The sequence below is a fragment of the Pseudophryne corroboree genome, chromosome 3, assembly GCF_028390025.1.
Source record: "Pseudophryne corroboree isolate aPseCor3 chromosome 3, aPseCor3.hap2, whole genome shotgun sequence".
In the NCBI taxonomy this organism is placed as follows: domain Eukaryota; kingdom Metazoa; phylum Chordata; class Amphibia; order Anura; family Myobatrachidae; genus Pseudophryne; species Pseudophryne corroboree.
The window spans coordinates 5,797,213-5,812,426 of NC_086446.1; positions in this window are offsets into that span (position 1 = coordinate 5,797,213).

Below are 15,214 nucleotides of genomic sequence, written 5' to 3' on the forward strand. Positions count from 1 at the left end.
TTACTGTCCTGTGGTGATGTGCCCCCTGTGTGTTACTGTCCTGTGGTGATGTGCCCCCTGTGTGTTACTGTCCTGTGGTGATGTGCCCCCTGTGTGTTACTGTCCTGCGGTGATGTGCCCCCTGTGTGTTACTGTCCTGGGGTGATGTGCCCCCTGTGTGTTACTGTCCTGCGGTGATGTGCCCCCTGTGTTACTGTCCTGCGGTGATGTGCCCCCTGTGTGTTACTGTCCTGTGGTGATGTGCCCCCTGTGTGTTACTGTCCTGTGGTGATGTGCCCCCTGTGTGTTACTGTCCTGTGGTGATGTGCCCCCTGTGTGTTACTGTCCTGTGGTGATGTGCCCCCTGTGTTACTGTCCTGCGGTGATGTGCCCCCTGTGTGTTACTGTCCTGTGGTGATGTGCCCCCTGTGTGTTACTGTCCTGTGGTGATGTGCCCCCTGTGTGTTACTGTCCTGTGGTGATGTGCCCCCTGTGTGTTACTGTCCTGTGGTGATGTGCCCCCTGTGTGTTACTGTCCTGTGGTGATGTGCCCCCTGTGTGTTACTGTGCTGTGGTGATGTGCCCCCTGTGTGTTACTGTCCTGTGGTGATGTGCCCCCTGTGTGTTACTGTCCTGTGGTGATGTGTCCCCTGTGTGTTACTGTCCTGTGGTGATGTGCCCCCTGTGTGTTACTGTCCTGTGTTGATGAGCCCCCTGTGTGTTACTGTCCTGTGGTGATGTGCCCCCTGTGTGTTACTGTCCTGTGTTGATGTGCTCCCTGTGTGTTACTGTCCTGTGGTGATGTGCCCCCTGTGTGTTACTGTCCTGTGGTGATGTGCCCCCTGTGTGTTACTGTCCTGTGGTGATGTGCCCCCTGTGTGTTACTGTCCTGTGGTGATGTGCCCCCTGTGTGTTACTGTCCTGTGTTGATGAGCCCCCTGTGTGTTACTGTCCTGTGGTGATGTGCCCCCTGTGTGTTACTGTCCTGTGTTGATGTGCTCCCTGTGTGTTACTGTCCTGTGGTGATGTGCCCCCTGTGTGTTACTGTCCTGTGGTGATGTGCCCCCTGTGTGTTACTGTCCTGTGGTGATGTGCCCCCTGTGTGTTACTGTCCTGTGTTGATGAGCCCCCTGTGTGTTACTGTCCTGTGGTGATGTGCCCCCTGTGTGTTACTGTCCTGTGTTGATGTTCCCCCTGTGTGTTACTGTACTGTGGTGATGTGCCCCCTGTGTGTTACTGTCCTGTGGTGATGTGCCCCCTGTGTGTTACTGTCCTGTGGTGATGTGCCCCCTGTGTGTTACTGTCCTGTGGTGATGTGCCCCCTGTGTGTTACTGTCCTGCGGTGATGTGCCCCCTGTGTGTTACTGTCCTGGGGTGATGTGCCCCCTGTGTGTTACTGTCCTGCGGTGATGTGCCCCCTGTGTTACTGTCCTGCGGTGATGTGCCCCCTGTGTGTTACTGTCCTGTGGTGATGTGCCCCCTGTGTGTTACTGTCCTGTGGTGATGTGCCCCCTGTGTGTTACTGTCCTGTGGTGATGTGCCCCCTGTGTGTTACTGTCCTGTGGTGATGTGCCCCCTGTGTTACTGTCCTGCGGTGATGTGCCCCCTGTGTGTTACTGTCCTGCGGTGATGTGCCCCCTGTGTGTTACTGTCCTGTGGTGATGTGCCCCCTGTGTGTTACTGTCCTGTGGTGATGTGCCCCCTGTGTGTTACTGTCCTGTGGTGATGTGCCCCCTGTGTGTTACTGTCCTGTGATGATGTGCCCCCTGTGTGTTACTGTGCTGTGGTGATGTGCCCCCTGTGTGTTACTGTCCTGTGGTGATGTGCCCCCTGTGTGTTACTGTCCTGTGGTGATGTGTCCCCTGTGTGTTACTGTCCTGTGGTGATGTGCCCCCTGTGTGTTACTGTCCTGCGGTGATGTGCCTCCCTGTGTGTTACTGTCCTGCGGTGATGTGCCCCCTGTGTTACTGTCCTGTGGTGATGTGCCCCCTGTGTGTTACTGTCCTGTGGTGATGTGTCCCCTGTGTGTTACTGTCCTGTGGTGATGTGCCCCCTGTGTGTTACTGTCCTGTGGTGATGTGTCCCCTGTGTGTTACTGTCCTGTGGTGATGTGCCCCCTGTGTGTTACTGTCCTGTGGTGATGTGCCCCCTGTGTGTTACTGTCCTGTGGTGATGTGCCCCCAGTGTGTTACTGTCCTGTGGTTAAGCGCCCCCTGTGTGTTACTGTCCTGTGGTGATGTGCCCCCCTGTGTGTTACTGTCCTGTGGTGATGTGCCCCCTGTGTGTTACTGTCCTGTGGTGATGTGCCCCCCTCTGTGTTACTGTCCTGTGGTGATGTGCCCCCTGTGTTACTGTCCTGTGGTGATGTGCCCCCTGTGTGTTACTGTGCTGTGGTGATGTGCCCCCTGTGTGTTACTGTCCTGTGGTGATGTCCCCCCTGTGTGTTACTGTCCTGCGTTGATGTGCCCCCTGTGTGTTACTGTCCTGCGGTGATGTGCCCCCCTGTGTGTTACTGTCCTGCGGTGATGTGCCCCCTGTGTTACTGTCCTGCGGTGATGTGCCCCCTGTGTGTTACTGTCCTGTGGTGATGTGCCCCCTGTGTGTTACTGTCCTGTGGTGATGTGTCCCCTGTGTGTTACTGTCCTGTGGTGATGTGCCCCCTATGTGTTACTGTCCTGTGGTGATGTGCCCCCTGTGTGTTACTGTCCTGTGGTGATGTGCCCCCTGTGTGTTACTGTCCTGTGTTGATGAGCCCCCTGTGTGTTACTGTCCTGTGGTGATGTGCCCCCTGTGTGTTACTGTCCTGTGTTGATGTGCTCCCTGTGTGTTACTGTCCTGTGGTGATGTGCCTCCTGTGTGTTACTGTCCTGTGGTGATGTGCCCCCTGTGTGTTACTGTCCTGTGGTGATGTGCCCCCTGTGTGTTACTGTCCTGTGTTGATGAGCCCCCTGTGTGTTACTGTCCTGTGGTGATGTGCCCCCTGTGTGTTACTGTCCTGTGTTGATGTTCCCCCTGTGTGTTACTGTACTGTGGTGATGTGCCCCCTGTGTGTTACTGTCCTGTGGTGATGTGCCCCCTGTGTGTTACTGTCCTGTGGTGATGTGCCCCCTGTGTGTTACTGTCCTGTGGTGATGTGCCCCCTGTGTGTTACTGTCCTGCGGTGATGTGCCCCCTGTGTGTTACTGTCCTGTGGTGATGTGCCCCCTGTGTGTTACTGTCCTGCGGTGATGTGCCCCCTGTGTTACTGTCCTGCGGTGATGTGCCCCCTGTGTGTTACAGTCCTGTGGTGATGTGCCCCCTGTGTGTTACTGTCCTGTGGTGATGTGCCCCCTGTGTGTTACTGTCCTGTGGTGATGTGCCCCCTGTGTGTTACTGTCCTGTGGTGATGTGCCCCCTGTGTGTTACTGTCCTGTGATGATGTGCCCCCTGTGTGTTACTGTGCTGTGGTGATGTGCCCCCTGTGTGTTACTGTCCTGTGGTGATGTGCCCCCTGTGTGTTACTGTCCTGTGGTGATGTGCCCCCTATGTGTTACTGTCCTGTGGTGATGTGCCCCCTGTGTGTTACTGTCCTGTGGTGATGAGCCCCCTGTGTGTTACTGTCCTGTGGTGATGTGACCCCTGTGTGTTACTGTCCTGTGGTGATGTGCCCCCCTGTGTGTTACTGTCCTGTGGTGATGTGACCCCTGTGTGTTACTGTCCAGTGGTGATGTTCACCCAATGTGTTACGGTCCTGTGTTGGTGTGCCCCCCCTATGTGTTCCTGTCTTGTGTTGGTGTGCCCCCCTCCCTGTGTGTTCCTGTTCTGTGTTGATGTGTCCCCTGTGTGTTACTGTCCTGTGATGATGTGCCCCCTGTGTGTTACTGTCCTGTGTTGATGTGCCCCCCTGTGAGTTACTGTCCTGTGGTGATGTGCCCCCTGTGTGTTACTGTCCTGTGGTGATGTGCCCCCGTGTGTTACTGTCCTGTGGTGATGTGACCCCTGTGTGTTACTGTCCTGTGGTGATGTGCCCCCCTGTGTGTTACTGTCCTGTGGTGATGTGACCCCTGTGTGTTACTGTCCAGTGGTGATGTTCACCCAATGTGTTACGGTCCTGTGTTGGTGTGCCCCCCCCTATGTGTTCCTGTCTTGTGTTGGTGTGCCCCCCTCCCTGTGTGTTCCTGTTCTGTGTTGATGTGTCCCCTGTGTGTTACTGTCCTGTGATGATGTGCCCCCTGTGTGTTACTGTCCTGTGTTGATGTGCCCCCCTGTGAGTTACTGTCCTGTGGTGATGTGCCCCCTGTGTGTTACTGTCCTGTGGTGATGTGCCCCCGTGTGTTACTGTCCTGTGGTGATGTGCCCCCTGTGTGTTACTGTCCTGTGGTGATGTGCCCCCGTGTGTTACTGTCCTGTGGTGATGTGCCCCCCTGTGTGTTACTGTCCTGTGGTGATGTGCCCCCTGTGTGTTACTGTCCTGTGGTGATGTACCCCCTGTGTGTTACTGTCCTGTGGTGATGTGCCCCTTGTGTGTTACTGTCCTGTGATGATGTGCCCCCTGTGTCTTACTGCCCTGTGTTGATGTGTCCCCTGTGTGTTACTGTCCTGTGATGATGTGCCCCCTGTGTGTTACTGTCCTGCGGTGATGTGCCCCCTGTGTGTTACTGTCCTGCGGTGATGTGCCCCCTGTGTGTTACTGTCCTGCGGTGATGTCCCCCCTGTGTGTTACTGTCCTGCGGTGATGTGCCCCCCTGTGTGTTACTGTCCTGCGGTGATGTGCCCCCTGTGTTACTGTCCTGATGTGATGTGCCCCCTGTGTGTTACTGTCCTGTGGTGATGTGCCCCCTGTGTGTTACTGTCCTGTGGTGATGTGTCCCCTGTGTGTTACTGTCCTGTGGTGATGTGCCCCCTGTGTGTTACTGTCCTGGGGTGATGTGCCCCCTGTGTGTTACTGTCCTGCGGTGATGTGCCCCCTGTGTGTTACTGTCCTGCGGTGATGTGCCCCCTGTGTGTTACTGTCCTGCGGTGATGTGCCCCCTGTGTGTTACTGTCCTGTGGTGATGTACCCCCTGTGTGTTACTGTCCTGTGGTGATGTGCCCCTTGTGTGTTACTGTCCTGTGATGATGTGCCCCCTGTGTCTTACTGCCCTGTGTTGATGTGTTCCCTGTGTGTTACTGTCCTGTGGTGATGTGTCCCCTGTGTGTTACTGTACTGTGGTGATGTGCCCCCTGTGTGTTACTGTCCTGTGGTGATGTGCCCCCTGTGTGTTACTGTCCTGTGGTGATGTGCCCCCTGTGTGTTACTGTCCTGTGGTTATGCGCCCCCTCTGTGTTACTGTCCTGTGGTGATGTGCACCCTGTGTTACTGTCCTGTGGTGATGTGCCCCCCTCTGTGTTACTGTCCTGTGGTGATGTGCACCCTGTGTTACTGTCCTGTGGTGATGTGCCCCCTGTGTGTTACTGTCCTGTGGTGATGTGCCCCCTGTGTGTTACTGTCCTGTGGTGATGTGCCCCCCTGTGTGTTACTGTCCTGTGTTGATGTGCCTCCTGTGTGTTACTGTCCTGCGTTGATGTGCCCCCTGTGTGTTACTGTCCTGCGGTGATGTGCCTCCCTGTGTGTTACTGTCCTGCGGTGATGTGCCCCCTGTGTTACTGTCCTGTGGTGATGTGCCCCCTGTGTGTTACTGTCCTGTGGTGATGTGCCCCCTGTGTGTTACTGTCCTGTGGTGATGTGTCCCCTGTGTGTTACTGTCCTGTGGTGATGTGCCCCCTGTGTGTTACTGTCCTGTGGTGATGTGCCCCCTGTGTGTTACTGTCCTGTGGTGATGTGCCCCCAGTGTGTTACTGTCCTGTGGTTAAGCGCCCCCTGTGTGTTACTGTCCTGTGGTGATGTGCCCCCCTGTGTGTTACTGTCCTGTGGTGATGTGCCCCCTGTGTGTTACTGTCCTGTGGTGATGTGCCCCCCTCTGTGTTACTGTCCTGTGGTGATGTGCCCCCTGTGTTACTGTCCTGTGGTGATGTGCCCCCTGTGTGTTACTGTGCTGTGGTGATGTGCCCCCTGTGTGTTACTGTCCTGTGGTGATGTCCCCCCTGTGTGTTACTGTCCTGCGTTGATGTGCCCCCTGTGTGTTACTGTCCTGCGGTGATGTGCCCCCCTGTGTGTTACTGTCCTGCGGTGATGTGCCCCCTGTGTTACTGTCCTGCGGTGATGTGCCCCCTGTGTGTTACTGTCCTGTGGTGATGTGCCCCCTGTGTGTTACTGTCCTGTGGTGATGTGTCCCCTGTGTGTTACTGTCCTGTGGTGATGTGCCCCCTGTGTGTTACTGTCCTGTGGTGATGTGCCCCCTGTGTGTTACTGTCCTGTGGTGATGTGCCCCCTGTGTGTTACTGTCCTGTGTTGATGAGCCCCCTGTGTGTTACTGTCCTGTGGTGATGTGCCCCCTGTGTGTTACTGTCCTGTGTTGATGTGCTCCATGTGTGTTACTGTCCTGTGGTGATGTGCCTCCTGTGTGTTACTGTCCTGTGGTGATGTGTCCCCTGTGTGTTACTGTCCTGTGGTGATGTGCCCCCTGTGTGTTACTGTCCTGTGGTGATGTGCCCCCTGTGTGTTACTGTCCTGTGTTGATGAGCCCCCTGTGTGTTACTGTCCTGTGGTGATGTGCCCCCTGTGTGTTACTGTCCTGTGTTGATGTTCCCCCTGTGTGTTACTGTACTGTGGTGATGTGCCCCCTGTGTGTTACTGTCCTGTGGTGATGTGCCCCCTGTGTGTTACTGTCCTGTGGTGATGTGCCCCCTGTGTGTTACTGTCCTGTGGTGATGTGCCCCCTGTGTGTTACTGTCCTGTGGTGATGTGCCCCCTGTGTTACTGTCCTGCGGTGATGTGCCCCCTGTGTGTTACTGTCCTGTGGTGATGTGCCCCCTGTGTGTTACTGTCCTGCGGTGATGTGCCCCCTGTGTTACTGTCCTGCGGTGATGTGCCCCCTGTGTGTTACTGTCCTGTGGTGATGTGCCCCCTGTGTGTTACTGTCCTGTGGTGATGTGCCCCCTGTGTGTTACTGTCCTGTGGTGATGTGCCCCCTGTGTGTTACTGTCCTGTGATGATGTGCCCCCTGTGTGTTACTGTGCTGTGATGATGTGCCCCCAGAGTGTTATTGTCCTGTGTTGATGTCCTGCGTGTGTGTTACTGTCCTGTGGTGATGTGCCCCCTGTGTGTTACTGTCCTGTGATGATGTGCCCCCAGAGTGTTATTGTCCTGTGTTGATGTCCTGCGTGTGTGTTACTGTCCTGTGGTGATGTGCCCCCTGTGTTACTGTCCTGTGGTGATGTGCCCCCTGTGTGTTACTGTCCTGTGGTGATGTGCCCCCCTGTGTGTTACTGTCCTGTGATGATGTGCCCCCTGTGTGTTACTGTCCTGTGGTGATGTGCCCCCTGTGTGTTACTGTCCTGTGGTGATGTGCCCCCTGTGTGTTACTGTCCTGTGGTGATGTGCCCCCTGTGTGTTACTGTCCTGTGGTGATGTGCCCCCTGTGTGTTACTGTCCTGTGGTGATGTGCCCTCTGTGTGTTACTGTCCTGTTGTGATGTGCACCCTGTGTGTTACTGTCCTGTGGTGATGTGCCCCCTGTGTGTAACTGTCCTGTGGTGATGTGCCCCCTGTGTGTTACTGTCCTGTGGTGATGTGACCCCTGTGTGTTACTGTCCTGTGGTGATGTGCCCCCTGTGTTACTGTCCTGTGGTGATGTGACCCCTGTGTGTTACTGTCCTGTGGTGATGTGCCCCCCTGTGTTACTGTCCTGTGGTGATGTGCCCCCTGTGTGTTACTGTCCTGTGGTGATGTGTCCCCTGTGTGTTACTGTCCTGTGGTGATGTGCCCCCTGTGTGTTACTGTCCTGTGGTGATGTGTCCCCTGTGTGTTACTGTCCTGTGGTGATGTGCCCCCTGTGTGTTACTGTCCTGTGGTGATGTGCCCCCTGTGTGTTACTGTCCTGTGGTGATGTGCCCCCAGTGTGTTACTGTCCTGTGGTTAAGCGCCCCCTGTGTGTTACTGTCCTGTGGTGATGTGCCCCCCTGTGTGTTACTGTCCTGTGGTGATGTGCCCCCTGTGTGTTACTGTCCTGTGGTGATGTGCCCCCCTCTGTGTTACTGTCCTGTGGTGATGTGCCCCCTGTGTTACTGTCCTGTGGTGATGTGCCCCCTGTGTGTTACTGTGCTGTGGTGATGTGCCCCCTGTGTGTTACTGTCCTGTGGTGATGTCCCCCCTGTGTGTTACTGTCCTGCGTTGATGTGCCCCCTGTGTGTTACTGTCCTGCGGTGATGTGCCCCCCTGTGTGTTACTGTCCTGCGGTGATGTGCCCCCTGTGTTACTGTCCTGCGGTGATGTGCCCCCTGTGTGTTACTGTCCTGTGGTGATGTGCCCCCTGTGTGTTACTGTCCTGTGGTGATGTGTCCCCTGTGTGTTACTGTCCTGTGGTGATGTGCCCCCTATGTGTTACTGTCCTGTGGTGATGTGCCCCCTGTGTGTTACTGTCCTGTGGTGATGTGCCCCCTGTGTGTTACTGTCCTGTGTTGATGAGCCCCCTGTGTGTTACTGTCCTGTGGTGATGTGCCCCCTGTGTGTTACTGTCCTGTGTTGATGTGCTCCCTGTGTGTTACTGTCCTGTGGTGATGTGCCTCCTGTGTGTTACTGTCCTGTGGTGATGTGCCCCCTGTGTGTTACTGTCCTGTGGTGATGTGCCCCCTGTGTGTTACTGTCCTGTGTTGATGAGCCCCCTGTGTGTTACTGTCCTGTGGTGATGTGCCCCCTGTGTGTTACTGTCCTGTGTTGATGTTCCCCCTGTGTGTTACTGTACTGTGGTGATGTGCCCCCTGTGTGTTACTGTCCTGTGGTGATGTGCCCCCTGTGTGTTACTGTCCTGTGGTGATGTGCCCCCTGTGTGTTACTGTCCTGTGGTGATGTGCCCCCTGTGTGTTACTGTCCTGCGGTGATGTGCCCCCTGTGTGTTACTGTCCTGTGGTGATGTGCCCCCTGTGTGTTACTGTCCTGCGGTGATGTGCCCCCTGTGTTACTGTCCTGCGGTGATGTGCCCCCTGTGTGTTACAGTCCTGTGGTGATGTGCCCCCTGTGTGTTACTGTCCTGTGGTGATGTGCCCCCTGTGTGTTACTGTCCTGTGGTGATGTGCCCCCTGTGTGTTACTGTCCTGTGGTGATGTGCCCCCTGTGTGTTACTGTCCTGTGATGATGTGCCCCCTGTGTGTTACTGTGCTGTGGTGATGTGCCCCCTGTGTGTTACTGTCCTGTGGTGATGTGCCCCCTGTGTGTTACTGTCCTGTGGTGATGTGCCCCCTATGTGTTACTGTCCTGTGGTGATGTGCCCCCTGTGTGTTACTGTCCTGTGGTGATGAGCCCCCTGTGTGTTACTGTCCTGTGGTGATGTGACCCCTGTGTGTTACTGTCCTGTGGTGATGTGCCCCCCTGTGTGTTACTGTCCTGTGGTGATGTGACCCCTGTGTGTTACTGTCCAGTGGTGATGTTCACCCAATGTGTTACGGTCCTGTGTTGGTGTGCCCCCCCTATGTGTTCCTGTCTTGTGTTGGTGTGCCCCCCTCCCTGTGTGTTCCTGTTCTGTGTTGATGTGTCCCCTGTGTGTTACTGTCCTGTGATGATGTGCCCCCTGTGTGTTACTGTCCTGTGTTGATGTGCCCCCCTGTGAGTTACTGTCCTGTGGTGATGTGCCCCCTGTGTGTTACTGTCCTGTGGTGATGTGCCCCCGTGTGTTACTGTCCTGTGGTGATGTGACCCCTGTGTGTTACTGTCCTGTGGTGATGTGCCCCCCTGTGTGTTACTGTCCTGTGGTGATGTGACCCCTGTGTGTTACTGTCCAGTGGTGATGTTCACCCAATGTGTTACGGTCCTGTGTTGGTGTGCCCCCCCCTATGTGTTCCTGTCTTGTGTTGGTGTGCCCCCCTCCCTGTGTGTTCCTGTTCTGTGTTGATGTGTCCCCTGTGTGTTACTGTCCTGTGATGATGTGCCCCCTGTGTGTTACTGTCCTGTGTTGATGTGCCCCCCTGTGAGTTACTGTCCTGTGGTGATGTGCCCCCTGTGTGTTACTGTCCTGTGGTGATGTGCCCCCGTGTGTTACTGTCCTGTGGTGATGTGCCCCCTGTGTGTTACTGTCCTGTGGTGATGTGCCCCCGTGTGTTACTGTCCTGTGGTGATGTGCCCCCCTGTGTGTTACTGTCCTGTGGTGATGTGCCCCCTGTGTGTTACTGTCCTGTGGTGATGTACCCCCTGTGTGTTACTGTCCTGTGGTGATGTGCCCCTTGTGTGTTACTGTCCTGTGATGATGTGCCCCCTGTGTCTTACTGCCCTGTGTTGATGTGTCCCCTGTGTGTTACTGTCCTGCGATGATGTGCCCCCTGTGTGTTACTGTCCTGCGGTGATGTGCCCCCTGTGTGTTACTGTCCTGCGGTGATGTGCCCCCTGTGTGTTACTGTCCTGCGGTGATGTCCCCCCTGTGTGTTACTGTCCTGCGGTGATGTGCCCCCCTGTGTGTTACTGTCCTGCGGTGATGTGCCCCCTGTGTTACTGTCCTGATGTGATGTGCCCCCTGTGTGTTACTGTCCTGTGGTGATGTGCCCCCTGTGTGTTACTGTCCTGTGGTGATGTGTCCCCTGTGTGTTACTGTCCTGTGGTGATGTGCCCCCTGTGTGTTACTGTCCTGGGGTGATGTGCCCCCTGTGTGTTACTGTCCTGGGGTGATGTGCCCCCTGTGTGTTACTGTCCTGCGGTGATGTGCCCCCTGTGTGTTACTGTCCTGCGGTGATGTGCCCCCTGTGTGTTACTGTCCTGCGGTGATGTGCCCCCTGTGTGTTACTGTCCTGTGGTGATGTACCCCCTGTGTGTTACTGTCCTGTGGTGATGTGCCCCTTGTGTGTTACTGTCCTGTGATGATGTGCCCCCTGTGTCTTACTGCCCTGTGTTGATGTGTTCCCTGTGTGTTACTGTCCTGTGGTGATGTGTCCCCTGTGTGTTACTGTACTGTGGTGATGTGCCCCCTGTGTGTTACTGTCCTGTGGTGATGTGCCCCCTGTGTGTTACTGTCCTGTGGTGATGTGCCCCCTGTGTGTTACTGTCCTGTGGTTATGCGCCCCCTCTGTGTTACTGTCCTGTGGTGATGTGCACCCTGTGTTACTGTCCTGTGGTGATGTGCCCCCCTCTGTGTTACTGTCCTGTGGTGATGTGCACCCTGTGTTACTGTCCTGTGGTGATGTGCCCCCTGTGTGTTACTGTCCTGTGGTGATGTGCCCCCTGTGTGTTACTGTCCTGTGGTGATGTGCCCCCCTGTGTGTTACTGTCCTGTGTTGATGTGCCTCCTGTGTGTTACTGTCCTGCGTTGATGTGCCCCCTGTGTGTTACTGTCCTGCGGTGATGTGCCTCCCTGTGTGTTACTGTCCTGCGGTGATGTGCCCCCTGTGTTACTGTCCTGTGGTGATGTGCCCCCTGTGTGTTACTGTCCTGTGGTGATGTGCCCCCTGTGTGTTACTGTCCTGTGGTGATGTGTCCCCTGTGTGTTACTGTCCTGTGGTGATGTGCCCCCTGTGTGTTACTGTCCTGTGGTGATGTGCCCCCTGTGTGTTACTGTCCTGTGGTGATGTGCCCCCAGTGTGTTACTGTCCTGTGGTTAAGCGCCCCCTGTGTGTTACTGTCCTGTGGTGATGTGCCCCCCTGTGTGTTACTGTCCTGTGGTGATGTGCCCCCTGTGTGTTACTGTCCTGTGGTGATGTGCCCCCCTCTGTGTTACTGTCCTGTGGTGATGTGCCCCCTGTGTTACTGTCCTGTGGTGATGTGCCCCCTGTGTGTTACTGTGCTGTGGTGATGTGCCCCCTGTGTGTTACTGTCCTGTGGTGATGTCCCCCCTGTGTGTTACTGTCCTGCGTTGATGTGCCCCCTGTGTGTTACTGTCCTGCGGTGATGTGCCCCCCTGTGTGTTACTGTCCTGCGGTGATGTGCCCCCTGTGTTACTGTCCTGCGGTGATGTGCCCCCTGTGTGTTACTGTCCTGTGGTGATGTGCCCCCTGTGTGTTACTGTCCTGTGGTGATGTGTCCCCTGTGTGTTACTGTCCTGTGGTGATGTGCCCCCTGTGTGTTACTGTCCTGTGGTGATGTGCCCCCTGTGTGTTACTGTCCTGTGGTGATGTGCCCCCTGTGTGTTACTGTCCTGTGTTGATGAGCCCCCTGTGTGTTACTGTCCTGTGGTGATGTGCCCCCTGTGTGTTACTGTCCTGTGTTGATGTGCTCCATGTGTGTTACTGTCCTGTGGTGATGTGCCTCCTGTGTGTTACTGTCCTGTGGTGATGTGTCCCCTGTGTGTTACTGTCCTGTGGTGATGTGCCCCCTGTGTGTTACTGTCCTGTGGTGATGTGCCCCCTGTGTGTTACTGTCCTGTGTTGATGAGCCCCCTGTGTGTTACTGTCCTGTGGTGATGTGCCCCCTGTGTGTTACTGTCCTGTGTTGATGTTCCCCCTGTGTGTTACTGTACTGTGGTGATGTGCCCCCTGTGTGTTACTGTCCTGTGGTGATGTGCCCCCTGTGTGTTACTGTCCTGTGGTGATGTGCCCCCTGTGTGTTACTGTCCTGTGGTGATGTGCCCCCTGTGTGTTACTGTCCTGTGGTGATGTGCCCCCTGTGTTACTGTCCTGCGGTGATGTGCCCCCTGTGTGTTACTGTCCTGCGGTGATGTGCCCCCTGTGTGTTACTGTCCTGCGGTGATGTGCCCCCTGTGTTACTGTCCTGCGGTGATGTGCCCCCTGTGTGTTACTGTCCTGTGGTGATGTGCCCCCTGTGTGTTACTGTCCTGTGGTGATGTGCCCCCTGTGTGTTACTGTCCTGTGGTGATGTGCCCCCTGTGTGTTACTGTCCTGTGATGATGTGCCCCCTGTGTGTTACTGTGCTGTGATGATGTGCCCCCAGAGTGTTATTGTCCTGTGTTGATGTCCTGCGTGTGTGTTACTGTCCTGTGGTGATGTGCCCCCTGTGTGTTACTGTCCTGTGATGATGTGCCCCCAGAGTGTTATTGTCCTGTGTTGATGTCCTGCGTGTGTGTTACTGTCCTGTGGTGATGTGCCCCCTGTGTTACTGTCCTGTGGTGATGTGCCCCCTGTGTGTTACTGTCCTATGGTGATGTGCCCCCCTGTGTGTTACTGTCCTGTGATGATGTGCCCCCTGTGTGTTACTGTCCTGTGGTGATGTGCCCCCTGTGTGTTACTGTCCTGTGGTGATGTGCCCCCTGTGTGTTACTGTCCTGTGGTGATGTGCCCCCTGTGTGTTACTGTCCTGTGGTGATGTGCCCCCTGTGTGTTACTGTCCTGTGGTGATGTGCCCTCTGTGTGTTACTGTCCTGTTGTGATGTGCACCCTGTGTGTTACTGTCCTGTGGTGATGTGCCCCCTGTGTGTAACTGTCCTGTGGTGATGTGCCCCCTGTGTGTTACTGTCCTGTGGTGATGTGACCCCTGTGTGTTACTGTCCTGTGGTGATGTGCCCCCTGTGTTACTGTCCTGTGGTGATGTGACCCCTGTGTGTTACTGTCCTGTGGTGATGTGCCCCCCTGTGTTACTGTCCTGTGGTGATGTGCCCCCTGTGTGTTACTGTCCTGTGGTGATGTGCCCCCTGTGTGTTACTGTCCTGTGGTGATGTGCCCCCTGTGTGTTACTGTCCTGTGGTGATGTGTGCCCCCTGTGTGTTACTGTCCTGTGGTGATGTGCCCCCCTGTGTTACTGTCCTGTGGTGATGTGCCCCCTGTGTTACTGTCCTGTGTTTATGTGCCCCCTGTGTGTTACTGGCCTGTGGTGATGTGCCCCCTGTGTGTTACTGTCCTGTGTTGATGTGCCCCCTGTGTGTTACTGTCCTGTGCCCCCTGTGTGTTACTGTCCTGTGATGATGTGCTCCCTGTGTGTTACTGTCCTGTGGTGATGTGCCCCCTGTGTTACTGTCCTGTGGTGATTTGCCCCCTGTGTGTTACTGTCCTGTGGTGATGTGCCCCCTGTGTGTTACTGTCCTGTGGTGATGTGCCCCCTGTGTGTTACTGTCCTGTGGTGATGTGCCCCCTGTGTGTTACTGTCCTGTGGTGATGTGCCTCCTGTGTGTTACTGAGTGTGGTGATGTGCCCCCCAGTGTGTTACTGTCCTGTGATGATGTGCCCCCCTGTGTGTTACTGTCCTGTGGTGATGTGCCCCCTGTGTTACTGTCCTGTGGTGATGTGCCCCCTGTGTGTTACTGTCCTGTGGTGATGTGCCCTCTGTGTGTTACTGTCCTGTGATGATGTGCCCCCTGTGTGTTACTGTCCTGTGATGATGTGCCCCCTGTGTGTTACTGTCCTGTGATGATGTGCCCCCTGTGTGTTACTGTCCTGTGGTGATGTGCCCCCTGTGTGTTACTGTCCTGTGGTGATGTGCCCCCTGTGTGTTACTGTCCTGTGTTGATGAGCCCCCTGTGTGTTACTGTCCTGTGGTGATGTGCCCCCTGTGTGTTACTGTCCTGTGTTGATGTGCTCCATGTGTGTTACTGTCCTGTGGTGATGTGCCTCCTGTGTGTTACTGTCCTGTGGTGATGTGTCCCCTGTGTGTTACTGTCCTGTGGTGATGTGCCCCCTGTGTGTTACTGTCCTGTGGTGATGTGCCCCCTGTGTGTTACTGTCCTGTGTTGATGAGCCCCCTGTGTGTTACTGTCCTGTGGTGATGTGCCCCCTGTGTGTTACTGTCCTGTGTTGATGTTCCCCCTGTGTGTTACTGTACTGTGGTGATGTGCCCCCTGTGTGTTACTGTCCTGTGGTGATGTGCCCCCTGTGTGTTACTGTCCTGTGGTGATGTGCCCCCTGTGTGTTACTGTCCTGTGGTGATGTGCCCCCTGTGTGTTACTGTCCTGTGGTGATGTGCCCCCTGTGTTACTGTCCTGCGGTGATGTGCCCCCTGTGTGTTACTGTCCTGTGGTGATGTGCCCCCTGTGTGTTACTGTCCTGCGGTGATGTGCCCCCTGTGTTACTGTCCTGCGGTGATGTGCCCCCTGTGTGTTACTGTCCTGTGGTGATGTGCCCCCTGTGTGTTACTGTCCTGTGGTGATGTGCCCCCTGTGTGTTACTGTCCTGTGGTGATGTGCCCCCTGTGTGTTACTGTCCTGTGATGATGTGCCCCCTGTGTGTTACTGTGCTGTGATGATGTGCCCCCAGAGTGTTATTGTCCTGTGTTGATGTCCTGCGTGTGTGTTACT